Source organism: Anopheles funestus, unplaced genomic scaffold (genome assembly GCF_943734845.2).
Source record: "Anopheles funestus unplaced genomic scaffold, idAnoFuneDA-416_04 scaffold_8_ctg1, whole genome shotgun sequence".
NCBI classification, from domain to species: domain Eukaryota; kingdom Metazoa; phylum Arthropoda; class Insecta; order Diptera; family Culicidae; genus Anopheles; species Anopheles funestus.
In genome coordinates this window covers 677,098-703,778 of record NW_026045349.1, presented here as the reverse complement: position 1 = coordinate 703,778, position 26,681 = coordinate 677,098, and the positions used below count along the sequence as shown (strand labels likewise).

General features: G+C 47.8%; 1 long non-coding RNA gene across 1 annotated transcript in view; it reads left to right on the top strand.

Annotated features, from left to right (window-relative positions):
* Positions 1-25,634, top strand: part of LOC125774448 (uncharacterized) — a 38,473-nt gene extending 12,839 nt beyond the window's left edge. The window contains exon 3 of the long non-coding RNA XR_007420905.1: positions 24,187-25,634. This is a non-coding gene — a long non-coding RNA (uncharacterized LOC125774448). The remainder of the gene's footprint in view (positions 1-24,186) is intronic.
* The last annotated feature ends 1,047 nt before the right edge of the window (positions 25,635-26,681 follow it).

Sequence of the window (26,681 nt, the reverse complement as noted above, 5' to 3'; positions counted from 1 at the left end):
TGGCTAGTGTGTCTTGGCTAAGGTGTCTTGGCTAATGTGTCTCGGCTAATGTGTCTTGGCTAAGGTGTCTTGGCTAAGGTGTCTTGGCTAATGTGTCTTGGCTAATGTGTCTTGTCTAAGGTGTCTTGGCTAAGGTGTCTTGGCTAAGGTGTCTTGGCTAATGTGTCTTGGCTAAAGTGTCTTGGCTTAGGTGTTTTGGCTTATTTATCCTGACTAATGTGTCTTGGCTAATGTGTCTTGGCTAAGGTGTCTTAGCTAAGGTGTCTTGGCTAATGTGTCTTGGCTAATGTGTCTTGGCTAAGGTGTCTTGGCTAATGTGTCTTGGCTAATGTGTCTTAGCTAAGGTGTCTTGGCTAATGTGTCTTGGCTAATGTGTCTTGGCTAAGGTGTCTTGGCTAATGTGTCTTGGCTAATGTGTCTTGGCTAAGGTGTCTTGGCTTATGTGTCTTGGCTAAGGTGTCTTGGCTAATGTGTCTTGGCTAAGGTGTCTTGGCTAATGTGTCTTGGCTAATGTGTCTTGGCTAATGTGTCTTGGCTAATGTGTCTTGGCTAAGGTGTCTTGGCTAAGGTGTCTTGGCTAAGGTGTCTTGGCTAAGGTGTCTTGGCTAATGTGTCTTGGCTAAGGTGTCTTGGCTAGGGTGTCTTGGCTAAGGTGTCTTGGCTAATGTGTCTTGGCTAAGGTGTCTTGGCTAAGGTGTCTTGGGTAATGTGCCTTGGCTAAGGTGTCTTGGCTAAGGTGTCTTGGCTAATGTGTCTTGGCTAAGGTGTCTTGGCTAATGTGTCTTGGCTAAGGTGTCTTGGCTAAGGTGTCTTGGGTAATGTGTCTTGGCTAATGTGTCTTGGCTAAGGTGTCTTGGCTAAGGTGTCTTGGCTAATGTGTCTCGGCTAAGGTGTCTTGGCTAAGGTGTCTTGGCTAAGGTGTCTTGGCTAATGTGTCTAGGCTAAGGTGTCTTGGCTATTGTGTCTTGGCTAAGGTGTCTTGGCTAAGGTGTCTCGGCTAAGGTGTCTTGGCTAAGGTGTCTTGGCTAAGGTGTCTTGGCTAAGGTGTCTTGGCTTAGGTGTCTTGGCTAAGGTGTCTTGGCTAAGGTGTCTTGGCTAAGGTGTCTTGGCTAATGTGTTTTGGCTATTGTGTTTTGGCTAAGGTGTCTTGGCTAAGGTGTCTTGGCTAAGGTGTCTTGGCTAAGGTGTCTTGGCTAAGGTGTCTTGGCTAATGTGTCTCGGCTAATGTGTCTTGGCTGAGGTGTCTTGGCTAAGGTGTCTTGGCTAAGGTGTCTTGGCTAATGTGTCTCGGCTAATGTGTCTTGGCTAAGGTGTCTTGGCTAAGGTGTCTTGGCTAAGGTGTCTTGGCTAATGTGTCTTGGCTAATGTGTCTTTGCTAATGTGTCTTGGCTAAGGTGTCTTGGATAATGTGTCTTGGCTAAAGTGTCTTGGCTGAGGTGTCTCGGCTTATGTGTCTTGGCTAATGTGTCTTGGCTAAGGTGTCTTGGCTAATGTGTCTTGGCTAAGGTGTCTTGGCTAAGGTGTCTTGGCTAAGGTGTCTTGGCTAAGGTGTCTTGGCTAATGTGTCTTGGCTAAGGTGTCTTGGCTAATGTGTCTTGGCTAAGGTGTCTTGGCTAATGTGTCTCGGCTAAGGTGTCTTGGCTAAGGTGTCTTGGCTAAGGTGTCTTGGCTAATGTGTCTTGGCTAAGGTGTCTTGGCTAATGTGTCTTGGCTAAGGTGTCTTGGCTAAGGTGTCTTGGCTAAGGTGTCTTGGCTAATGTGTCTTGGCTAAGGTGTCTTGGCTAAGGTGTCTTGGGTAATGTGTCTTGGCTAAGGTGTCTTGGCTAAGGTGTCTTGGCTAAGGTGTCTTGGCTAATGTGTCTTGGCTAATATGTCTTGGCTAATGTGTCTTGGCTAAGGTGTCTTGGCTAATGTGTCTTGGCTAATGTGTCTTGGCTAATGTGTCTTGGCTAATGTGTCTCGGCTAAGGTGTCTTGGCTAAGGTGTCTTGGCTAAGGTGTCTTGGCTAAGGTGTCTTGGCTAATGTGTCTTGGCTAAGGTGTCTTGGCTAATGTGTCTTGGCTAAGGTGTCTTGGCTAAGGTGTCTTGGCTAAGGTGTCTTGGCTAAGGTGTCTTGGCTAAGGTGTCTTGGCTAAGGTGTCTTGGCTTAGGTGTCTTGGCTAAGGTGTCTTGGCTAAGGTGTCTTGGCTAAGGTGTCTTGGCTAATGTGTCTTGGCTAATGTGTCTTGGCTAATGTGTCTTGGCTAAGGTGTCTTGGATAATGTGTCTTGGCTAAAGTGTCTTGGCTAAGGTGTCTTGGGTAATGTGTTTTGGCTAATGTGTCTTGGCTAATGTGTCTTGGCTAAGGTGTCTTGGCTAAGGTGTCTTGGCTAAGGTGTCTTGGCTAAGGTGTCTTGGCTAAGGTGTCTTGGCTAAGGTGTCTTGGCTAAGGTGTCTTGGCTAAGGTGTCTTGGCTAATGTGTCTCGGCTAATGTGTCTTGGCTAATGTGTCTTGGCTAAGGTGTCTTGGCTTATGTGTCTTGGCTAAGGTGTCTTGGCTAATGTGTCTTGGCTAAGGTGTCTTGGCTAAGGTGTCTTGGCTAAGGTGTCTTTTCTAATTTGTCTTGGCAAATGTGTCTCGGCTAAGGTGTCTTGGCTAAGGTGTCTTGGCTAAGGTGTCTTGGCTAAGGTGTCTTGGCTAATGTGTCTCGGCTAATGTGTCTTGGCTAAGGTGTCTTGGCTAAGGTGTCTTGGCTAAGGTGTCTTGGCTAATGTGTCTTGGCTAATGTGTCTTGGCTAAGGTGTCTTGGATAATGTGTCTTATCTAAAGTGTCTTGGCTAAGGTGTCTTGGGTAATGTGTCTTGGCTAATGTGTCTTGGCTAATGTGTCTTGGCTAAGGTGTCTTGGCTAAGGTGTCTTGGCTAAGGTGTCTTGGCTAAGGTGTCTTGGCTAATGTGTCTTGGCTAAGGTGTCTTGGCTAAGGTGTCTTGGCTAATGTGTCTCGGCTAATGTGTCTTGGCTAATGTGTCTTGGCTAAGGTGTCTTGGCTTATGTGTCTTGGCTAAGGTGTCTTGGCTAATGTGTCTTGGCTAAGGTGTCTTGGCTAATGTGTCTTGGCTAAAGTGTCTTGGCTAAGGTGTCTTGGCTTAGGTGTCTTGGCTAAGGTGTCTTGGCTAAGGTGTCTTGGCTAAGGTGTCTTGGCTAATGTGTCTTGGCTAATGTGTCTTGGCTAATGTGTCTTGGCTAAGGTGTCTTGGATAATGTGTCTTGGCTAAAGTGTCTTGGCTAAGGTGTCTTGGGTAATGTGTTTTGGCTAATGTGTCTTGGCTAATGTGTCTTGGCTAAGGTGTCTTGGCTAAGGTGTCTTGGCTAAGGTGTCTTGGCTAAGGTGTCTTGGCTAAGGTGTCTCGGCTAAGGTGTCTTGGCTAAGGTGTCTTGGCTAATGTGTCTCGGCTAATGTGTCTTGGCTAATGTGTCTTGGCTAAGGTGTCTTGGCTTATGTGTCTTGGCTAAGGTGTCTTGGCTAATGTGTCTTGGCTAAGGTGTCTTGGCTAAGGTGTCTTGGCTAAGGTGTCTTTTCTAATTTGTCTTGGCAAATGTGTCTCGGCTAAGGTGTCTTGGCTAAGGTGTCTTGGCTAAGGTGTCTTGGCTAAGGTGTCTTGGCTAAGGTGTCTTGGCTAATGTGTCTCGGCTAATGTGTCTTGGCTAAGGTGTCTTGGCTAAGGTGTCTTGGCTAAGGTGTCTTGGCTAATGTGTCTTGGCTAATGTGTCTTGGCTAATGTGTCTTGGCTAAGGTGTCTTGGATAATGTGTCTTGGCTAAAGTGTCTTGGCTAAGGTGTCTTGGGTAATGTGTCTTGGCTAATGTGTCTTGGCTAATGTGTCTTGGCTAAGGTGTCTTGGCTAAGGTGTCTTGGCTAAGGTGTCTTGGCTAAGGTGTCTTGGCTAATGTGTCTTGGCTAAGGTGTCTTGGCTAAGGTGTCTTGGCTAATGTGTCTCGGCTAATGTGTCTTGGCTAATGTGTCTTGGCTAAGGTGTCTTGGCTAATGTGTCTTGGCTAAGGTGTCTTGGCTAATGTGTCTTGGCTAAGGTGTCTTGGCTAATGTGTCTTGGCTAAAGTGTCTTGGCTAATGTGTCTTGGCTAATGTGTCTTGGCTAAGGTGTCTTGGCTAAGGTGTCTTGGCTAAGGTGTCTTGGCTAAGGTGTCTTGGCTAATGTGTCTTGGCTAAGGTGTCTTGGCTAGGGTGTCTTGGCTAAGGTGTCTTGGCTAATGTGTCTTGGCTAAGGTGTCTTGGCTAATGTGTCTTGGCTAATGTGTCTTGGCTAATGTGTCTTGGCTAATGTGTCTTGGCTAAGGTGTCTTGGCTAATGTGTCTCGGCTAATGTGTCTTGGCTAAGGTATTTCGGCTAATGTGTCTTGGCTAATGTGTCTTGGCTAAGGTGTCTTGGCTAATGTGTCTTGGCTAAGGTGTCTTGGCTAAGGTGTCTCGGCTAAGGTGTCTTGGCTAAGGTGTCTTGGCTAAGGTGTCTTGGCTAAGGTGTCTCGGCTAAGGTGTCTTGGCTAAGGTGTCTTGGCTAAGGTGTCTTGGCTAAGGTGTCTCGGCTAAGGTGTGTTGGCTAAGGTGTCTTGGCTAAGGTGTCTTGGCTAATGTGTCTCGGCTAAGGTGTCTTGGCTAATGTATCTTGGCTAAAGTGTCTTGGCTAAAGTGTCTTGGATAAGGTGTCTTGGCTAAGGTGTCTTGGCTAAGGTGTCTTGGCTAATGTGTCTTGGCTAAGGCGTCTTGGCTAAGGTGTCTTGGCTAATGTGTCTCGGCTAATGTGTCTTGGTTAATGTGTCTTGGCTAAGGTGTCTTGGCTAAGGTGTCTTGGCTAATGTGTCTCGGCTAAGGTGTCTTGGCTAAAGTGTCTTGGCTAATGTGTCTCGGCTAAGGTGTCTTGGCTTATGTGTCTTGGCTAAGGTGTCTTGGCTAATGTGTCTTGGCTAAGGTGTCTTGGCTAATGTGTCTTGGCTAAAGTGTCTTGGCTAATGTGTCTTGGCTAATGTGTCTTGGCTAAGGTGTCTTGGGTAACGTGTCTTGGCTAAGGTGTCTTGGCTAATGTGTCTTGGCTAAGGTGTCTTGGCTAAGGTGTCTTGGCTAAGGTGTCTTGGCTAATGTGTCTTGGCTAAGGCGTCTTGGCTAAGGTGTCTTGGCTAATGTGTCTCGGCTAATGTGTCTTGGTTAATGTGTCTTGGCTAAGGTGTCTTGGCTAAGGTGTCTTGGCTAATGTGTCTCGGCTAAGGTGTCTTGGCTAAAGTGTCTTGGCTAATGTGTCTCGGCTAAGGTGTCTTGGCTTATGTGTCTTGGCTAAAGTGTCTTGGCTAAGGTGTCTTGGCTAATGTGTCTTGGCTAAGGTGTCTTGGCTAAGGTGTCTTGGCTAAGGTGTCTTGGCTAATGTGTCTTGGCTAAGGTGTCTTGGCTAAGGTGTCTTGGCTAAGGTGTCTTGGCTAAGGTGTCTTGGCTAATGTGTCTTAGCTAAGGTGTCTTGGCTAATGTGTCTCGGCTAATGTGTCTTGGCTAAGGTATTTCGGCTAATGTGTCTTGGCTAATGTGTCTTGGCTAAGGTGTCTTGGCTAATGTGTCTTGGCTAAGGTGTCTTGGCTAAGGTGTCTCGGCTAAGGTGTCTTGGCTAAGGTGTCTTGGCTAAGGTGTCTTGGCTAAGGTGTCTCGGCTAAGGTGTCTTGGCTAAGGTGTCTTGGCTAAGGTGTCTTGGCTAAGGTGTCTCGGCTAAGGTGTGTTGGCTAAGGTGTCTTGGCTAAGGTGTCTTGGCTAATGTGTCTCGGCTAAGGTGTCTTGGCTAATGTATCTTGGCTAAAGTGTCTTGGCTAAAGTGTCTTGGATAAGGTGTCTTGGCTAAGGTGTCTTGGCTAAGGTGTCTTGGCTAATGTGTCTTGGCTAAGGCGTCTTGGCTAAGGTGTCTTGGCTAAAGTGTCTCGGCTAATGTGTCTTGGTTAATGTGTCTTGGCTAAGGTGTCTTGGCTAAGGTGTCTTGGCTAATGTGTCTCGGCTAAGGTGTCTTGGCTAAAGTGTCTTGGCTAATGTGTCTCGGCTAAGGTGTCTTGGCTAATGTGTCTTGGCTAAGGTGTCTTGGCTAAGGTGTCTTGGCTAAGGTGTCTTGGCTAAGGTGTCTTGGCTAAAGTGTCTTGGCTAAAGTGTCTTGGCTAAGGTGTCTTGGCTAAGTTGTCTTGGCTAAGGTGTCTTGGCTAAGGTGTCTTGGCTAAGGTGTCTTGGATAATGTGTCTTGGCTAAAGTGTCTTGGCTAAGGTGTCTTGGCTAATGTGTCTTGGCTAATGTGTCTTGGCTAATGTGTCTTGGCTAATGTGTCTTGGCTAAGGTGTCTTGGATAATGTGTCTTGGCTAAAGTGTCTTGGCTAAGGTGTCTTGGCTAATGTGTCTTGGCTAATATGTCTTGGCTAATGTGTCTTGGCTAAGGTGTCTTGGCTAAGGTGTCTTGGCTAAGGTGTCTCGGCTAAGGTGTCTTGGCTAAGGTGTCTTGGCTAAGGTGTCTTGGCTAAGGTGTCTTGGCTAATGTGTATCGGCTAAGGTGTCTTGGCTAAGGTGTCTTGGCTAAAGTGTCTTGGCTAAGGTGTCTCGGCTAAGGTGTCTTGGCTAAGGTGTCTTGGCTAATGTGTCTCGGCTAAGGTGTCTTGGCTAATGTATCTTGGCTAATGTGTCTTTGCTAAAGTGTCTTGGATAAGGTGTCTTGGCTAAGGTGTCTTGGCTAAGGTGTCTTGGCTAATGTGTCTTGGCTAAGGTGTCTTGGCTAATGTGTCTCGGCTAAGGTGTCTTGGCTAATGTATCTTGGCTAAAGTGTCTTGGCTAAGGTGTCTTGGATAAGTTGTCTTGGCTAAGGTGTCTTGGCTAAGGTGTCTTGGCTAAGGTGTCTTGGCTAAGGTGTCTTGGCTAATGTGTCTTGGCTAAGGTGTCTTGGCTAAGGTGTCTTGGCTAAGGTGTCTTGGCTAAGGTGTCTTGGCTAAGGGGTCTTGGCTAAGGTGTCTTGGCTAATGAGTCTCGGCCAAAGTGTCTTGGCTAAGGTGTCTTGGCTAAAGTGTCTTGGCTAATGTGTCTCGGCTAAGGTGTCTTGGCTAAGGTGTCTTGGCTAAGGTGTCTTGGCTAAGGTGTCTCGGCTAAGGTGTCTTGGCTAAGGTGTCTTGGCTAATGTGTCTTGGCTAAGATGTCTTGGCTAAGGTGTCTTGGCTAATGTGTCTTGGCTAATGTGTCTCGGCTAATGTGTCTTGGCTAAGGTGTCTTGGCTAAGGTGTCTTGGCTAAAGTGTCTTGGCTAAGGTGTCTTGGCTAAGGTGTCTTGGCTAAAGTGTCTTGGCTTATGTGTCTCGGCTAAGGTGTCTTGGCTAAGGTGTCTTGGCTAAGGTGTCTCGGCTAAGGTGTCTTGGCTAAGGTGTCTTGGCTAATGTGTCTTGGCTAAGATGTCTTGGCTAAGGTGTCTTGGCTAATGTGTCTTGGCTAATGTGTCTCGGCTAATGTGTCTTGGCTAAAGTGTCTTGGCTAATGTGTCTCGGCTAAGGTGTCTTGGCTAAGGTGTCTTGGCTAAGGTGTCTTGGCTAAAGTGTCTTGGCTAATGTGTCTCGGCTAAGGTGTCTTGGCTAAGGTGTCTTGGCTAAGGTGTCTCGGCTAAGGTGTCTTGGCTAAGGTGTCTTGGCTAAGGTGTCTTGGCTAAGGTGTCTTGGCTAAAGTGTCTTGGCTAATGTGTCTCGGCTAAGGTGTCTTGGCTAAGGTGTCTTGGCTAAGGTGTCTCGGCTAAGGTGTCTTGGCTAAGGTGTCTTGGCTAAGGTGTCTTGGCTAAGGTGTCTTGGCTAATGTGTCTCGGCTAAGGTGTCTTGGCTAAGGTGTCTTGGCTAAAGTGTCTTGGCTAAGGTGTCTCGGCTAAGGTGTCTTGGCTAATGTGTCTTGGCTAATGTGTCTTGGCTAAGGTGTCTTGGCTAAGGTGTCTTGGCTAAGGTGTCTTGGCTAATGTGTCTTGGCTAAGGTGTCTTGGCTAAGGTGTCTTGGCTAAGGTGTCTTGGCTAAGGTGTCTTGGCTAAGGTGTCTTGGCTAAGGTGTCTTGGCTAAGGTGTCTTGGCTAATGAGTCTCGGCCAAAGTGTCTTGGCTAAGGTGTCTTGGCTAAAGTGTCTTGGCTAATGTGTCTCGGCTAAGGTGTCTTGGCTAAGGTGTCTTGGCTAAGGTGTCTTGGCTAAGGTGTCTTGGCTAAGGTGTCTCGGCTAAGGTGTCTTGGCTAAGGTGTCTTGGCTAAGGTGTCTTGGCTAAGGTGTCTTGGCTAAGGTGTCTCGGCTAAGGTGTCTTGGCTAAGGTGTCTTGGCTAATGTGTCTTGGCTAAGATGTCTTGGCTAAGGTGTCTTGGCTAAGGTGTCTTGGCTAAGGTGTCTTGGCTAATGTGTCTTGGCTAAGGTGTCTTGGCTAAGGTGTCTTGGCTAAAGTGTCTTGGCTAAGGTGTCTTGGCTAAAGTGTCTTGGCTAATGTGTCTCGGCTAAGGTGTCTTGGCTAAGGTGTCTTGGCTAAGGTGTCTTGGCTAAGGTGTCTTGGCTAAGGTGTCTCGGCTAAGGTGTCTTGGCTAAGGTGTCTTCGCTAAGGTGTCTTGGCTAATGTGTCTTGGCTAAGGTGTCTTGGCTAATGTGTCTCGGCTAATGTGTCTTGGCTAAGGTGTCTCGGCTAAGGTGTCTTGGCTAAGGTGTCTCGGCTCATGTGTCTTGGCTAAGGTGTCTTGGCTAAGGTGTCTTGGCTAAGGTGTCTTGGCTAAGGTGTCTTGGCTAAGGTGTCTTGGCTAATGTGTCTCGGCTAATGTGTCTTGGCTAAGGTGTCTCGGCTAATGTGTCTTGGCTAAGGTGTCTTGGCTAATGTGTCTTGGCTAAGGTGTCTTGGCTAATGTGTCTCGGCTAATGTGTCTTGGCTAAGGTGTCTCGGCTAAGGTGTCTTGGCTAAGGTGTCTCGGCTAAGGTGTCTTGGCTAAGGTGTCTTGGCTAAGGTGTCTTGGCTAAAGTGTCTTGGCTAAAGTGTCTTGGCTAAGGTGTCTTGGCTAAGGTGTCTTGTCTAAGGTGTCTTGGATAATGTGTCTTCGCTAAGGTGTCTCGGCTAAGGTGTCTCGGCTAAGGTGTCTTGGCTAAGGTGTCTTGGCTAAAGTGTCTTGGCTAAGGTGTCTCGGCAAAGGTGTCTTGGCTAATGTGTCTCGGCTAATGTGTCTTGGCTAAAGTGTCTTGGCTAATGTGTCTCGGCTAAGGTGTCTTGGCTAAGGTGTCTTGGCTAAGGTGTCTTGGCTAAAGTGTCTTGGCTAATGTGTCTCGGCTAAGGTGTCTTGGCTAAGGTGTCTTGGCTAAGGTGTCTCGGCTAAGGTGTCTTGGCTAAGGTGTCTTGGCTAAGGTGTCTTGGCTAAGGTGTCTTGGCTAAAGTGTCTTGGCTAATGTGTCTCGGCTAAGGTGTCTTGGCTAAGGTGTCTTGGCTAAGGTGTCTCGGCTAAGGTGTCTTGGCTAAGGTGTCTTGGCTAAGGTGTCTTGGCTAAGGTGTCTTGGCTAATGTGTCTCGGCTAAGGTGTCTTGGCTAAGGTGTCTTGGCTAAAGTGTCTTGGCTAAGGTGTCTCGGCTAAGGTGTCTTGGCTAATGTGTCTTGGCTAATGTGTCTTGGCTAAGGTGTCTTGGCTAAGGTGTCTTGGCTAAGGTGTCTTGGCTAATGTGTCTTGGCTAAGGTGTCTTGGCTAAGGTGTCTTGGCTAAGGTGTCTTGGCTAAGGTGTCTTGGCTAAGGTGTCTTGGCTAAGGTGTCTTGGCTAAGGTGTCTTGGCTAATGAGTCTCGGCCAAAGTGTCTTGGCTAAGGTGTCTTGGCTAAAGTGTCTTGGCTAATGTGTCTCGGCTAAGGTGTCTTGGCTAAGGTGTCTTGGCTAAGGTGTCTTGGCTAAGGTGTCTTGGCTAAGGTGTCTCGGCTAAGGTGTCTTGGCTAAGGTGTCTTGGCTAAGGTGTCTTGGCTAAGGTGTCTTGGCTAAGGTGTCTCGGCTAAGGTGTCTTGGCTAAGGTGTCTTGGCTAATGTGTCTTGGCTAAGATGTCTTGGCTAAGGTGTCTTGGCTAAGGTGTCTTGGCTAAGGTGTCTTGGCTAATGTGTCTTGGCTAAGGTGTCTTGGCTAAGGTGTCTTGGCTAAAGTGTCTTGGCTAAGGTGTCTTGGCTAAAGTGTCTTGGCTAATGTGTCTCGGCTAAGGTGTCTTGGCTAAGGTGTCTTGGCTAAGGTGTCTTGGCTAAGGTGTCTTGGCTAAGGTGTCTCGGCTAAGGTGTCTTGGCTAAGGTGTCTTCGCTAAGGTGTCTTGGCTAATGTGTCTTGGCTAAGGTGTCTTGGCTAATGTGTCTCGGCTAATGTGTCTTGGCTAAGGTGTCTCGGCTAAGGTGTCTTGGCTAAGGTGTCTCGGCTCATGTGTCTTGGCTAAGGTGTCTTGGCTAAGGTGTCTTGGCTAAGGTGTCTTGGCTAAGGTGTCTTGGCTAAGGTGTCTTGGCTAATGTGTCTCGGCTAATGTGTCTTGGCTAAGGTGTCTCGGCTAATGTGTCTTGGCTAAGGTGTCTTGGCTAATGTGTCTTGGCTAAGGTGTCTTGGCTAATGTGTCTCGGCTAATGTGTCTTGGCTAAGGTGTCTCGGCTAAGGTGTCTTGGCTAAGGTGTCTCGGCTAAGGTGTCTTGGCTAAGGTGTCTTGGCTAAGGTGTCTTGGCTAAAGTGTCTTGGCTAAAGTGTCTTGGCTAAGGTGTCTTGGCTAAGGTGTCTTGTCTAAGGTGTCTTGGATAATGTGTCTTCGCTAAGGTGTCTCGGCTAAGGTGTCTCGGCTAAGGTGTCTTGGCTAAGGTGTCTTGGCTAAAGTGTCTTGGCTAAGGTGTCTCGGCAAAGGTGTCTCGGCTAAGGTGTCTTGGCTAAGGTGTCTTGGATAATGTGTCTTGGCTAAAGTGTCTTGGCTAAGGTGTCTTGGCTAATGTGTCTTGGCTAATGTGTCTTGGCTAAGGTGTCTCGGCTAAGGTGTCTTGGCTAAGGTGTCTCGGCTAATGTGTCTTGGCTAAAGTGTCTTGGCTAAAGTGTCTTGGCTAAGGTGTCTTGGCTAAGGTGTCTTGGCTAATGTGTCTTGGCTAATGTGTCTCGGCTAAGGTGTCTTGACTAAGGTGTCTCGGCTAATGTGTCTTGGCTAAGGTGTCTTGGCTAAGGTGTCTTGGCTAAAGTGTCTTGGCTAAAGTGTCTTGGCTAAAGTGTCTTGGCTAAGGTGTCTTGGCTAAGGTGTCTTGGCTAATGTGTCTTGGCTAATGTGTCTTGGCTAAGGTGTCTCGGCTAAGGTGTCTCGGCTAAGGTGTCTTGGCTAAGGTGTCTTGGATAATGTGTCTTGGCTAAAGTGTCTTGGCTAAGGTGTCTTGGCTAATGTGTCTTGGCTAATGTGTCTTGGCTAAGGTGTCTTGGCTAATGTGTCTTGGCTAAGGTGTCTTGGCTAATGTGTCTTGGCTAAGGTGTCTTGGCTAAGGTGTCTTGGCTAAGGTGTCTTGGCTAAGGTGTCTTGGCTAAGGTGTCTTGGCTAAGGTGTCTTGGCTAATGTGTCTTGGCTAATGTGTCTTGGCTAAGGTGTCTCGGCTAAGGTGTCTCGGCTAAGGTGTCTTGTCTTAGGTGTCTTGGATAATGTGTCTTGGCTAAGGTGTCTTGGCTAAGGTGTCTTGGCTAATGTGTCTTGGCTAATGTGTCTTGGCTAAGGTGTCTTGGCTAATGTGTCTTGGCTAAGGTGTCTTTTCTAAGGTGTCTTGGCTAAGGTGTCTTGGCTAAGGTGTCTTGGCTAAGGTGTCTTGGCTAATGTGTCTTGGCTAAGGTGTCTTTTCTAAGGTGTCTTGGATAATGTGTCTTGGCTAAAGTGTCTTGGCTAAGGTGTCTTGGCTAAAGTGTCTTGGCTAAGGTGTCTTGGCTAATGTGTCTTGGCTAATATGTCTTGGCTAATGTGTCTTGGCTAAGGTGTCTTGGCTAAGGTGTCTTGGCTAAGGTGTCTCGGCTAAGGTGTCTTGGCTAAGGTGTCTTGGCTAAGGTGTCTTGGCTAAGGTGTCTTGGCTAATGTGTATCGGCTAAGGTGTCTTGGCTAAGGTGTCTTGGCTAAAGTGTCTTGGCTAAGGTGTCTCGGCTAAGGTGTCTTGGCTAAGGTGTCTTGGCTAATGTGTCTCGGCTAAGGTGTCTTGGCTAATGTATCTTGGCTAATGTGTCTTTGCTAAAGTGTCTTGGATAAGGTGTCTTGGCTAAGGTGTCTTGGCTAAGGTGTCTTGGCTAAGGTGTCTTGGCTAATGTGTCTCGGCTAAGGTGTCTTGGCTAATGTATCTTGGCTAAAGTGTCTTGGCTAAGGTGTCTTGGATAAGTTGTCTTGGCTAAGGTGTCTTGGCTAAGGTGTCTTGGCTAAGGTGTCTTGGCTAAGGTGTCTTGGCTAATGTGTCTTGGCTAAGGTGTCTTGGCTAAGGTGTCTTGGCTAAGGTGTCTTGGCTAAGGTGTCTTGGCTAAGGGGTCTTGGCTAAGGTGTCTTGGCTAATGAGTCTCGGCCAAAGTGTCTTGGCTAAGGTGTCTTGGCTAAAGTGTCTTGGCTAATGTGTCTCGGCTAAGGTGTCTTGGCTAAGGTGTCTTGGCTAAGGTGTCTTGGCTAAGGTGTCTCGGCTAAGGTGTCTTGGCTAAGGTGTCTTGGCTAATGTGTCTTGGCTAAGATGTCTTGGCTAAGGTGTCTTGGCTAATGTGTCTTGGCTAATGTGTCTCGGCTAATGTGTCTTGGCTAAGGTGTCTTGGCTAAGGTGTCTTGGCTAAAGTGTCTTGGCTAAGGTGTCTTGGCTAAAGTGTCTTGGCTAATGTGTCTCGGCTAAGGTGTCTTGGCTAAGGTGTCTTGGCTAAGGTGTCTTGGCTAAAGTGTCTTGGCTAATGTGTCTCGGCTAAGGTGTCTTGGCTAAGGTGTCTTGGCTAAGGTGTCTCGGCTAAGGTGTCTTGGCTAAGGTGTCTTGGCTAAGGTGTCTTGGCTAAGGTGTCTTGGCTAAAGTGTCTTGGCTAATGTGTCTCGGCTAAGGTGTCTTGGCTAAGGTGTCTTGGCTAAGGTGTCTCGGCTAAGGTGTCTTTTCTAAGGTGTCTTGGCTAAGGTGTCTTGGCTAAGGTGTCTTGGCTAATGTGTCTCGGCTAAGGTGTCTTGGCTAAGGTGTCTTGGCTAAAGTGTCTTGGCTAAGGTGTCTCGGCTAAGGTGTCTTGGCTAATGTGTCTTGGCTAATGTGTCTTGGCTAAGGTGTCTTGGCTAAGGTGTCTTGGCTAAGGTGTCTTGGCTAATGTGTCTTGGCTAAGGTGTCTTGGCTAAGGTGTCTTGGCTAAGGTGTCTTGGCTAAGGTGTCTTGGCTAAGGTGTCTTGGCTAAGGTGTCTTGGCTAAGGTGTCTTGGCTAATGAGTCTCGGCCAAAGTGTCTTGGCTAAGGTGTCTTGGCTAAAGTGTCTTGGCTAATGTGTCTCGGCTAAGGTGTCTTGGCTAAGGTGTCTTGGCTAAGGTGTCTTGGCTAAGGTGTCTTGGCTAAGGTGTCTCGGCTAAGGTGTCTTGGCTAAGGTGTCTTGGCTAAGGTGTCTTGGCTAAGGTGTCTTGGCTAAGGTGTCTCGGCTAAGGTGTCTTGGCTAAGGTGTCTTGGCTAATGTGTCTTGGCTAAGATGTCTTGGCTAAGGTGTCTTGGCTAAGGTGTCTTGGCTAAGGTGTCTTGGCTAATGTGTCTTGGCTAAGGTGTCTTGGCTAAGGTGTCTTGGCTAAAGTGTCTTGGCTAAGGTGTCTTGGCTAAAGTGTCTTGGCTAATGTGTCTCGGCTAATGTGTCTTATCTTAAGTGTCTTGGCTAAGGTGTCTTGGCTAATGTGTCTCGGCTAAGGTGTCTTGGCTAATGTGTCTTGGCTAAGGTGTTTCGGCTAATGTGTCTTGGCTAATGTGTCTTGGCTAAGGTGTCTTGGCTAAGGTGTCTTGGCTAATGTGTCTTGGCTAAGGTGTCTTGGCTAAGGTGTCTTGGCTTAGGTGTCTTGGCTAATGTGTCTTGGCTAAGGTGTCTGTGCTAATGTGTCTTGGCTAATGTGTCTCGGCTAAGGTGTCTTGGCTAAGGTGTCTTGGCTAAGGTGTCTTGGCTAATGTGTCTTGGCTAAGGTGTCTTGGCTAAGGTGTCTTGGCTAATGTGTCTTGGCTAAAGTGTCTTGGCTGAAGTGTCTCGGCTAAGGTGTCTTGGTTAAGGTGTCTTGGCTAAGGTGTCTTGGCTAATGTGTCTTGGCTAAGGTGTCTTGGATAATGTGTCTTGGCTAAAGTGTCTTGGCTAAGGTGTCTTGGCTAAGGTGTCTTGGCTAATGTGTCTTGGCTAAGGTGTCTTGGCTAATGTGTCTTGGCTAAGGTGTCTTGGCTAAGGTGTCTTGGCTAAGGTGTCTTGGCTAAGGTGTCTTGGCTAATGTGTCTTGGCTAAGGTGTCTTGGCTAATGTGTCTTGGCTAATGTGTCTTGGCTAATGTGTCTTGGCTAAGGTGTCTTGGCTAATGTGTCTCGGCTAATGTGTCTTGGCTAAGGTGTCTTGGCTAAGGTGTCTTGGCTAATGTGTCTTGGCTAAGGTGTCTTGGCTAATGTGTCTCGGCCCAAGTGTCTCGGCTAAGGTGTCTTGGCTTAGGTGTCTAGGCTAAGGTGTCTTGGCTAAGGTGTCTTGGCTAAGGTGTCTTGGCTAATGTGTCTTATCTAATATGTCTTGGCTAATGTGTCTTGGCTAAGGTGTCTTGGCTAATGTGTCTCGGCTAAGGTGTCTTGGCTAAGGTGTCTTGGCTAAGGTGTCTTGGCTAAGGTGTCTTGGCTAATTTGTCTCGGCTAATGTGTCTTGGCTAATGTGTCTTGGCTAAGGTGTCTTGGCTAAGGTGTCTTGGCTAAGGTGTCTTGGCTAAGGTGTCTTGGCTAAGGTGTCTTGGCTAAGGTGTCTTGGCTAAGGTGTCTTGGCTAAGGTGTCTTGGCTAATGTGTCTTGGCTAAGGTGTCTTGGCTAAGGTGTCTTGGCTTAGGTGTCTTGGCTAAGGTGTCTTGGCTAAGGTGTCTTGGCTAATGTGTCTTGGCTAATAAGTCTTGGCTAAGGTGTCTTGGCTAAGGTGTCTTGGCTTATGTGTCTTAGCTAAGGTGTCTTGGCTAAAGTGTCTTGGCTAAGGTGTCTTGGCTAATGTGTCTTGGCTAATGTGTCTTGGCTAATGTGTCTTGGCTAAGGTGTCTTGGCTAATGTGTCTCGGCTAAGGTGTCTTGGCTAAGGTGTCTTGGCTAATGTGTCTTGGCTAATGTGTCTTGGCTAAGGTGTCTTGGCTAAGGTGTCTTGGCTAATGTGTCTTGGCTAAGGTGTCTTGGCTTAGGTGTCTTGGCTAAGGTGTCTTGGCTAAGGTGTCTTGGCTAAGGTGTCTTGGCTTAGGTGTCTTGGCTAAGGTGTCTTGGCTAAGGTGTCTTGGCTTATGTGTCTTGGCTAAGGTGTCTTGGCTAATGTGTCTTGGCTAAGGTGTCTTGGCTAAGGTGTCTTGGCTAATGTGTCTTGGCTAATGTGTCTTGGCTAAGGTGTCTTGGCTAATGTGTCTTGGCTAAGGTGTCTTGGCTAAGGTGTCTTGGCTAATGTGTCTTGGCTAAGGTGTCTTGGCTAAGGTGTCTCGGCTAAGGTGTCTTGGCTAAGGTGTCTTGGCTAATGTGTCTTGGCTAATGTGTCTTGGCTAATGTGTCTTGGCTAAGGTGTCTTGGCTAATGTGTCTCGGCTAAGGTGTCTTGGCTAAGGTGTCTAGGCTAATGTGTCTTGGCTAATGTGTCTTGGCTAAGGTGTCTTGGCTAAGGTGTCTTGGCTAATGTGTCTTGGCTAAGGTGTCTTGGCTTAGGTGTCTTGGCTAAGGTGTCTTGGCTAAGGTGTCTTGGCTAAGGTGTCTTGGCTTAGGTGTCTTGGCTAAGGTGTCTTGGCTAAGGTGTATTGGCTTATGTGTCTTGGCTAAGGTGTCTTGGCTAATGTGTCTTGGCTAAGGTGTCTTGGCTAATGTGTCTTGGCTAATGTGTCTTGGCTAATGTGTCTTGGCTAAGGTGTCTTGGCTAAGGTGTCTTGGCTAAGGTGTCTTGGCTAAGGTGTCTTGGCTAATGTGTCTTGGCTAAGGTGTCTTGGCTAAGGTGTCTCGGCTAAGGTGTCCTGGCTAAGGTGTCTTGGCTAAGGTGTCTTGGCTAAGGTGTCTTGGCTAATGTGTCTCGGCTAAGGTGTCTTGGCTAAGGTGTCTTGGCTAAGGTGTCTCGGCTAAGGTGTCTTGGCTAAGGTGTCTTGGCTAATGTGTCTTGGCTAATGTGTCTTGGCTAAGGTGTCTCGGCTAATGTGTCTTGGCTAATGTGTCTTGGCTAATGTGTCTTGGCTAAAGTGTCTTGGCTAAGGTGTCTTGGCTAATGTGTCTTGGCTAATGTGTCTTGGCTAAGGTGTCTTGGCTAAGGTGTCTTGGCTAAGGTGTCTTGGCTAAGGTGTCTTGGCTAAGGTGTCTTGGCTAATGTGTCTTGGCTAAGGTGTCTTGGCTAAGGTGTCTTGGCTAATGTGTCTCGGCTAATGTGTCTTGGCTAATGTGTCTTGGCTAAGATGTCTTGGCTAATGTGTCTCGGCTAATGTGTCTTGGCTAATGTGTCTTGGTTAATGTGTCTTGGTTAAGGTGTTTTGGCTAATGTGTCTTGGCTAAGGTGTCTTGGCTAAGGTGTCTTGGCTTAGGTGTTTTGGCTAATGTGTCTTGGCTAAGGTGTCTTGGCTTATGTGTCTTGGCTAATGTGTCTCGGCTAATGTGTCTTGGCTAAGGTGTCTTGGCTAATGTGTCTTGGCTAAGGTGTCTTGGCTAAGGTGTCTTGGCTAATGTGTCTTGGCTAAAGTGTCTTGGCTAAAGTGTCTCGGCTAAGGTGTCTTGGTTAAGGTGTCTTGGCTAAGGTGTCTTGGCTAATGTGTCTCGGCTAAGGTGTCTTGGCTAAAGTGTCTTGGCTAATGTGTCTTGGCTAAGGTGTCTTGGCTAAGGTGTCTTGGCTAAGGTGTCTTGGCTAAGGTGTCTTGGCTAATGTGTCTTGGCTAATGTGTCTTGGCTAAGGTGTCTTGGCTAATGTGTCTTGGCTAATGTGTCTTGGCTAATGTGTCTTGGCTAAGGTGTCTTGGCTAAGGTGTCTTGGCTAAGGTGTCTTGGCTAATGTGTCTCGGCTAATGTGTCTTGGCTAATGTGTCTTGGCTAAGGTGTCTTGGCTAATGTGTCTCGGCTAAGGTGTCTTGGCTAAGGTGTCTTGGCTAAGGTGTCTTGGCTTATGTGTCTCGGCTAATGTGTCTTGGCTAAAGTGTCTTGGCTAAGGTGTCTTGGCTAATGTGTCCTGGCTAAGGTGTCTTGGCTAAGGTGTCTTGGCTAAGGTGTCTTGGCTAATGTGTCTCGGCTAAGGTGTCTTGGCTAAGGTGTCTTGGCTAAGGTGTCTCGGCCAAGGTGTCTTGGCTAAGGTGTCTTGGCTAATGTGTCTTGGCTAATGTGTCTTGGCTAAGGTGTCTCGGCTAATGTGTCTTGGCTAATGTGTCTTGGCTAATGTGTCTTGGCTAAAGTGTCTTGGCTAAGGTGTCTTGGCTAATGTGTCTTGGCTAATGTGTCTTGGCTAAGGTGTCTTGGCTAAGGTGTCTTGGCTAAGGTGTCTTGGCTAAGGTGTCTTGGCTAAGGTGTCTTGGCTAATGTGTCTTGGCTAAGGTGTCTTGGCTAAGGTGTCTTGGCTAATGTGTCTCGGCTAATGTGTCTTGGCTAATGTGTCTTGGCTAAGATGTCTTGGCTAATGTGTCTCGGCTAATGTGTCTTGGCTAATGTGTCTTGGTTAATGTGTCTTGGTTAAGGTGTTTTGGCTAATGTGTCTTGGCTAAGGTGTCTTGGCTAAGGTGTCTTGGCTTAGGTGTCTTGGCTAATGTGTCTTGGCTAAGGTGTCTTGGCTTATGTGTCTTGGCTAATGTGTCTCGGCTAATGTGTCTTGGCTAAGGTGTCTTGGCTAATGTGTCTTGGCTAAGGTGTCTTGGCTAAGGTGTCTTGGCTAATGTGTCTTGGCTAAAGTGTCTTGGCTAAAGTGTCTCGGCTAAGGTGTCTTGGTTAAGGTGTCTTGGCTAAGGTGTCTTGGCTAATGTGTCTCGGCTAAGGTGTCTTGGCTAAAGTGTCTTGGCTAATGTGTCTTGGCTAAGGTGTCTTGGCTAAGGTGTCTTGGCTAAGGTGTCTTGGCTAAGGTGTCTTGGCTAATGTGTCTTGGCTAATGTGTCTTGGCTAAGGTGTCTTGGCTAATGTGTCTTGGCTAATGTGTCTTGGCTAATGTGTCTTGGCTAAGGTGTCTTGGCTAAGGTGTCTTGGCTAAGGTGTCTTGGCTAATGTGTCTCGGCTAATGTGTCTTGGCTAATGTGTCTTGGCTAAGGTGTCTTGGCTAATGTGTCTCGGCTAAGGTGTCTTGGCTAAGGTGTCTTGGCTAAGGTGTCTTGGCTTATGTGTCTCGGCTAATGTGTCTTGGCTAAAGTGTCTTGGCTAAGGTGTCTTGGCTAATGTGTCTTGGCTAATGTGTCTTGGCTAATGTGTCTTGGCTAAGGTGTCTTGGCTAATGTGTCTCGGCTAAGGTGTCTTGGCTAAGGTGTCTTGGCTAAGGTGTCTTGGCTAATGTGTCTTGGCTAATGTGTCTTGGCTAAGGTGTTTCGGCTAAGGTGTCTTGGCTAAGGTGTCTTGGCTAAGGTGTCTTGGCTAAGGTGTCTTGGCTAAGGTGTCTAGGCTAAGGTGTCTTGGCTAATGTGTCTAGGCTAAGGTGTCTTGGCTAATGTGTCTTGGCTAAGGTGTCTTGGTTAAGGTGTCTTGGCTAAGGTGTCTTGGCTAATGTGTCTCGGCTAATGTGTCTTGGCTAAGGTGTCTTGGCTAATGTGTCTCGGCTAAGGTGTCTTGGCTAATGTGTCTTGGCTAAGATGTCTTGGCTAAGGTGTCTTGGCTAAGGTGTCTTGGCTAAGGTGTCTTGGCTAAGGTGTCTTGGCTAATGTGTCTTGGCTAAGGTGTCTTGGCTAAGGTGTCTTGGCTAAGGTGTCTTGGCTAATGTGTCTTGGCTAAGGTGTCTAGGCTAAGGTGTCTTGGCTAATGTGTCTTGGCTAATGTGTCTAGGCTAAGGTGTCTTGGCTTATGTGTCTTGGCTAATGTGTCTCGGCTAATGTGTCTTGGCTAAGGTGTCTTGGCTAATGTGTCTTGGCTAAGGTGTCTAGGCTGAGGTGTCTTGGCTAATGTGTCTTGGCTAATGTGTCTAGGCTAAGGTGTCTTGGCTAAGGTGTCTTGGCTAAGGTGTCTTGGTTAAGGTGTCTTAGCTAAGGTGTCTTGGCTAATGTGTCTTTTCTAAGGTGTCTTGGCTAAAGTGTCTTGGCTAATGTGTCTTGGCTAAGGTGTCTTGGCTAAGGTGTCTTGGCTAAGGTGTCTTGGCTAAGGTGTCTTGGCTAATGTGTCTTGGCTAATGTGTCTCGGCTAAAGTGTCTTGGCTAATGTGTCTTGGCTAAGGTGTCTTGGCTAATGTGTCTCGGCTAAGGTGTCTTGGCTAATGTGTCTTGGCTATGATGTCTTGGCTAAGGTGTCTTGGCTAAGGTGTCTTGGCTAAGGTGTCTTGGCTAAGGTGTCTTGGCTAATGTGTCTTGGCTAAGGTGTCTTGGCTAAGGTGTCTTGGCTAAGGTGTCTTGGCTAATGTGTCTTGGCTAATGTGTCTTGGCTAAGGTGTCTTGGCTAAGGTGTCTTGGCTAATGTGTCTCGGCTAAGGTGTCTTGGCTAAGGTGTCTTGGCTAAGGTGTCTTGGCTAAAGTGTCTTGGCTAATGTGTCTTGGCTAAGGTGTCTTGGCTAATGTGTCTTGGCTAATGTGTCTTGGCTAATGTGTCTTGGCTAAGGTGTCTTGGCTAATGTGTCTCGGCTAAGGTGTCTTGGCTAAGGTGTCTTGGCTAAGGTGTCTTGGCTAATGTGTCTTGGCTAATGTGTCTTGGCTAAGGTGTCTTGGCTAATGTGTCTCGGCTAAGGTGTCTTGGCTAAGGTGTCTTGGCTAAGGTGTCTTGGCTTAGGTGTCTTGGCTAATGTGTCTCGGCTAATGTGTCTCGGCTAAGGTGTCTTGGCTAAGGTGTCTTGGCTAAGCTGTCTTGGCTAATGTGTCTTGGCTAAGGTGTCTTGGCTAATGTGTCTCGGCTAAGGTGTCTTGGCTAAGGTGTCTTGGCTAAGGTGTCTTGGCTAAGGTGTCTTGGCTAATGTGTCTCGGCTAATGTGTCTCGGCTAAGGTGTCTTGGCTAAGGTGTCTTGGCTAAGGTGTCTTGGCTAAGGTGTCTTGGCTAATGTGTCTTGGCTAAGGTGTCTTGGCTAAGGTGTCTTGGCTAAGGTGTCTTGGCTAATGTGTCTCGGCTAAGGTGTCTTGGCTAAGGTGTCTTGGCTAAGGTGTCTTGGGTAATGTGTCTTGGCTAAGGTGTCTTGGCTAAGGTGTCTCGGCTAAGGTGTCTTGGCTAAGGTGTCTTGGCTAATGTGTCTTGGCTAATGTGTCTTGGCTAAGGTGTCTTGGCTAAGGTGTCTTGGCTAATGTGTCTTGGCTAAGGTGTCTTGGCTAAGGTGTCTTGGCTAAGGTGTCTTGGCTAATGTGTCTCGGCTAAGGTGTCCTGGCTAAGGTGTCTTGGCTAAGGTGTCTTGGCTAAGGTGTCTTGGCTAAGGTGTCTTGGCTAATGTGTCTTGGCTTAGGTGTCTTGGCTAAGGTGTCTTGGCTAAGGTGTCTTGGCTAAGGTGTCTTGGCTAATGTGTCTCGGCTAATGTGTCTTGGCTAATATGTCTTGGCTAAGGTGTCTTGGCTAAGGTGTCTTGGCTAAGGTGTCTTGGCTAATGTGTCTCGGCTAAGATGTCTTGGCTAAGGTGTCTTGGCTAAGGTGTCTTGGCTAATGTGTCTTGGCTAATGTGTCTTGGCTAAGGTGTCTTGGCTAAGGTGTCTTGGCTAAGGTGTCTTGGCTAAGGTGTCTTGGCTATTGTGTCTTGGCTAAGGTGTCTTGGCTAAGGTGTCTTGGCTAAGGTGTCTTGGCTAATGTGTCTCGGCTAATGTGTCTTGGCTAAGGTGTCTTGGCTAAGGTGTCTTGGCTAAGGTGTCTTGGCTAAGGTGTCTTGGCTAATGTGTCTCGGCTAAGGTGTCTTGGCTAAGGTGTCTTGGCTAAGGTGTCTTGGCTAATGTGTCTTGGCAAAAGTGTTTTGGCTAAGGTGTCTTGGCTAATGTGTCTTGGCTAATGTGTCTTGGCTAATGTGTCTTGGCTAAGGTGTCTTGGCTAATGTGTCTCGGCTAAGGTGTCTTGGCTAAGGTGTCTTGGCTAAGGTGTCTTGGCTAATGTGTCTTGGCTAATGTGTCTTGGCTAAGGTGTCTTGGCTAATGTGTCTCGGCTAAGGTGTCTTGGCTAAGGTGTCTTGGCTAAGGTGTCTTGGCTAAGGTGTCTTGGCTAAGGTGTCTTGGCTAAGGTGTCTTGGCTAATGTGTCTCGGCTAATGTGTCTCGGCTAAGGTGTCTTGGCTAAGGTGTCTTGGTCAAGGTGTCTTGGCTAAGGTGTCTTGGCTAAGGTGTCTTGGCTAATGTGTCTTGGCTAAGGTGTCTTGGCTAAGGTGTCTTGGCTAAGGTGTCTTGGCTAAGGTGTCTTGGCTAATGTGTCTCGGCTAATGTGTCTCGGCTAAGGTGTCTTGGCTAAGGTGTCTTGGTCAAGGTGTCTTGGCTAAGGTGTCTTGGCTAAGGTGTCTTGGCTAAGGTGTCTTGGCTAAGGTGTCTTGGCTAAGGTGTCTTGGCTAAGGTGTATTGGCTTATGTGTCTTGGCTAAGGTGTCTTGGCTAAGGTGTCTTGGCTAAGGTGTCTTGGCTAAGGTGTCTCGGCTAATGTGTCTTGGCTAAGGTGTCTTGGCTAAGGTGTCTTGGCTAAGGTGTCTTGGCTAAGGTGTCTTGGCTAATGTGTCTTGGCTAAGGTGTCTTGGCTATGGTGTCTTGGCTAAGGTGTCTTGGCTAATGTGTCTTGGCTAAGGTGTCTTGGCTAATGTGTCTCGGCTAAGGTGTCTTGGCTAAGGTGTCTTGGCTAAGGTGTCTTGGCTAATGTGTCTTGGCTAATGTGTCTTGGCTAAGGTGTCTTGGCTAATGTGTCTCGGCTAAGGTGTCTTGGCTAAGGTGTCTTGGCTAAGGTGTCTTGGCTAAGGTGTCTTGGCTAATGTGTCTTGGCTAAGGTGTCTTGGCTAAGGTGTCTTGGCTAAGGTGTCTTGGTTAATGTGTCTTGGCTAAGGTGTCTTGGCTAAGGTGTCTTGGCTAAGGTGTCTTGGCTAAGGTGTCTTGGCTAATGTGTCTTGGCTAAGGTGTCTTGGCTAAGGTGTCTTGGCTAAGGTGTCTTGGCTAAGGTGTCTTGGGTAATGTGTCTTGGCTAATGTGTCTTGGCTAATGTGTCTTGGCTAAGGTGTCTTGGCTAATGTGTCTTGGCTAATGTGTCTTGGCTAATGTGTCTTGGCTAAGGTGTCTTGGCTAAGGTGTCTTGGCTAAGGTGTATTGACTAATGTGTCTCGGCTAATGTGTCTTGGCTAAGGTGTCTCGGCTAATGTGTCTCGGCTAAGGTGTCTTGGCTAAGGTGTCTTGGCTAAGGTGTCTTGGCTAATGTGTCTTGGCTAATGTGTCTTGGCTAAGGTGTCTTGGCTAAGGTGTCTTGGCTAAGGTGTCTTGGCTAAGGTGTCTTGGCTAAGGTGTCTTGGCTAAGGTGTCTTGGCTAAGGTGTCTTGGCTAATGTGTCTCGGCCAAAGTGTCTTGGCTAAGGTGTCTTGGCTAAGTTGTCTCGGCTAATGTGTCTTGGCTAAGGTGTCTTGGCTAAGGTGTCTTGGCTAAGGTGTCTTGGCTAAGGTGTCTTGGCTAAGGTGTCTTGGCTAATGTGTCTTGGCTAAGGTGTCTTGGCTAAGGTGTCTTGGCTAAGGTGTCTTGGCTAATGTGTCTTGGCTAAGGTGTCTTGGCTAAGGTGTCTTGGCTAAGGTGTCTTGGCTAATGTGTCTTGGCTAAGGTGTCTTGGCTAAGGTGTCTTGGCTAAGGTGTCTTGGGTAATGTGTCTTGGCTAATGTGTCTTGGCTAATGTGTCTTGGCTAAGGTGTCTTGGCTAATGTGTCTTGGCTAATGTGTCTTGGCTAATGTGTCTTGGCTAAGGTGTCTTGGCTAAGGTGTCTTGGCTAAGGTGTATTGGCTAATGTGTCTCGGCTAATGTGTCTTGGCTAAGGTGTCTCGGCTAATGTGTCTTAGCTAAGGTGTCTTGGCTAAGGTGTCTTGGCTAAGGTGTCTTGGCTAAGGTGTCTTGGCTAATGTGTCTTGGCTAAGGTGTCTTGGCTAAGGTGTCTTGGCTAAGGTGTCTTGGCTAAGGTGTCTTGGCTAAGGTGTCTTGGCTAAGGTGTCTTGGCTAATGTGTCTCGGCCAAAGTGTCTTGGCTAAGGTGTCTTGGCTAAGGTGTCTTGGCTAATGTGTCTTGGCTAAGGTGTCTTGGCTAAGGTGTCTTGGCTAATGTGTCTTGGCTAAGGTGTCTTGGCTAATGTGTCTTGGCTAAGGTGTCTTGGCTAAGGTGTCTTGGCTAAGGTGTCTTTACTAATGTGTCTTGGCTAAGGTGTCTTGGCTAAGGTGTCTTGGCTAATGTGTCTCGGCTAAGGTGTCTTGGCTAAGGTGTCTTGGCTAAGGTGTCTTGGCTAAGGTGTCTTGGCTAAGGTGTCTTGGCTAATGTGTCTCGGCCAAAGTGTCTTGGCTAAGGTGTCTTGGCTAAGGTGTCTTGGCTAAGGTGTCTTGGCTAATGTGTCTTGGCTAAGGTGTCTTGGCTAATGTGTCTCGGCTAATGTGTCTTGGCTAAGGTGTCTCGGCTGATGTGTCTTGACTAAGGTGTCTTGGCTAAGGTGTCTTGGCTAAGGTGTCTTGGCTAAGGTGTCTTGGCTAAGGTGTCTTGGCTAAGGTGTCTTGGCTAAGATGTCTTGGCTTGGTTGTCTTGGCTAATGTGTCTCGGCTAAGGTGTCTTGGCTAATGTGTCTTGGCTAAGGTGTCTTGGCTAATGTGTCTTGGCTAAGGTGTCTTGGCTAAGGTGTCTTGGCTAAGGTGTCTTGGCTAATGTGTCTCGGCTAAGGTGTCTTGGCTACTGTGTCTTGGCTAAGGTGTCTTGGCTTAGGTGTCTTGGCTAAGGTGTCTTGGCTAATGTGTCTTGGCTAATGTGTCTTGGCTAATGTGTCTTGGCTAATGTGTCTTGGCTAATGTGTCTTGGCTAATGTGTCTTGGCTAAGGTGTCTTGGCTAAGGTGTCTTGGCTAAGGTGTCTTGGCTAATGTGTCTTGGCTAATAAGTCTTGGCTAAGGTGTCTTGGCTAAGGTGTCTTGGCTAAGGTGTCTTGGCTAATGTGTCTTGGCTAATGTGTCTTGGCTAAGGTGTCTTGGCTAAGGTGTCTTGGCTAAGGTGTCTTGGCTAATGTGTCTTGGCTAAGGTGTCTTGGCTAATGTGTCTCGGCTAATGTGTCTTGGCTAATGTGTCTTGGCTAAAGTGTCTTGGCTAAAGTGTCTTGGCTAAGGTGTCTTGGCTAAGGTGTCTTGGCTAATGTGTCTTGGCTAAGGTGTCTTGGCTAAGGTGTCTTGGCTAATGTGTCTTGGCTAAGGTGTCTTGGCTAATGTGTCTTGGCTAAGGTGTCTTGGCTAATGTGTCTCGGCTAATGTGTCTTGGCTAAGGTGTCTTGGCTAATGCGTCTTGGCTAATGTGTCTTGGCTAAAATGTCTTGGCTAAGGTGTCTTGGCTAAGGTGTCTTGGCTAAGGTGTCTTGGCTAAGGTGTCTTGGCTAAGGTGTCTTGGCTTGGTTGTCTTGGCTAATGTGTCTCGGCTAAGGTGTCTTGGCTAATGTGTCTTGGCTAAGGTGTCTTGGCTAATGTGTCTTGGCTAAGGTGTCTTGGCTAAGGTGTCTTGGCTAAGGTGTCTTGGCTAATGTGTCTCGGCTAAGGTGTCTTGGCTACTGTGTCTTGGCTAAGGTGTCTTGGCTAAGGTGTCTTGGCTAATGTGTCTTGGCTAATGTGTCTTGGCTAATTTGTCTTGGCTAATGTGTCTTGGCTAATGTGTCTTGGCTAATGTGTCTTGGCTAAGGTGTCTTGGCTAAGGTGTCTTGGCTAATGTGTCTTGGCTAATGTGTCTTGGCTAAGGTGTCTTGGCTAAGGTGTCTTGGCTAAGGTGTCTTGGCTAAGGTGTCTTGGCTAAGGTGTCTTGGCTAATGTGTCTCGGCTAAGGTGTCTTGGCTAAGGTGTCTTGGCTAAGGTGTCTTGGCTAAGGTGTCTTGGCTAATGTGTCTTGGCTAAGGTGTCTTGGCTAATGTGTCTCGGCTAATGTGTCTTGGCTAAGGTGTCTTGGCTAATGTGTCTTGGCTAAAGTGTCTTGGCTAAAGTGTCTTGGCTAAGGTGTCTTGGCTAAGGTGTCTTGGCTAAGGTGTCTTGGCTAATGTGTCTCGGCTAAGGTGTCTTGGCTAAGGTGTCTTGGCTAAGGTGTCTTGGCTAAGGTGTCTTGGCTAATGTGTCTCGGCTAAGGTGTCTTGGCTAATGTGCCTCGGCTAAGGTGTCTTGGCTAAGGTGTCTTGGCTAAGGTGTCTTGGCTAAGGTGTCTTGGCTAAGGTGTCTTGGCTAATGTGTCTCGGCTAAGGTGTCTTGGCTAATGTGTCTCGGCTAATGTGTCTTGGCTAAGGTGTCTTGGCTAATGTGTCTTGGCTAAAGTGTCTTGGCTAAAGTGTCTTGGCTAAGGTGTCTTGGCTAAGGTGTCTTGGCTAAGGTGTCTTGGCTAATGTGTCTCGGCTAAGGTGTCTTGGCTAAGGTGTCTTGGCTAAGGTGTCTTGGCTAATGTGTCTCGGCTAAGGTGTCTTGGCTAATGTGTCTCGGCTAAGGTGTCTTGGCTAAGGTGTCTTGGCTAAGGTGTCTTGGCTAAGGTGTCTTGGCTAATGTGTCTCGGCTAAGGTGTCTTGGCTAAGGTGTCTTGGGTAATGTGTCTCGGCTAAGGTGTCTTGGCTAATGTGTCGTGGCTAAGGTGTCTTGGCTAAGGTGTCTTGGCTAAAGTGTCTTGGCTAAAGTGTCTTGGCTAAGGTGTCTTGGCTAAGGTGTCTTGGCTAATGTGTCTTGGCTAAGGTGTCTTGGCTAAGGTGTTTTGGCTAATGTGTCTTGGCTAAGGTGTCTTGGCTAAGGTGTCTTGGCTAAGGTGTCTTGGCTAATGTGTCTTGGCTAAGGTGTCTTGGCTAATGTGTCTTGGCTAAGGTGTCTTGGCTAAGGTGTCTTGGCTAAGGTGTCTTGGCTAATGTGTCTTGGCTAAGGTGTCTTGGCTAAGGTGTCTTGGCTAATGTGTCTCGGCTAAGGTGTCTTGGCTAATGTATCTTGGCTAAAGTATCTTGGCTAAAGTGTCTTGGCTAAGGTGTCTTGGCTAATGTGTCTTGGCTAAGGTGTCTTGGCCAAGGTGTCTTGGCTAAGGTGTCTTGGCTAAGGTGTCTTGGCTAATGTGTCTTGGCTAAGGTGTCTTGGCTAAGGTGTCTTGGCTAAGGTGTCTTGGCTAATGTGTCTTGGCTAAGGTGTCTTGGCTAAGGTGTCTTGGCTAATGTGTCACGGCTAAGGTGTCTTGGCTAAGGTGTCTTGGCTAAGGTGTCTTGGCTAAGGTGTCTTGGCTAAGGTG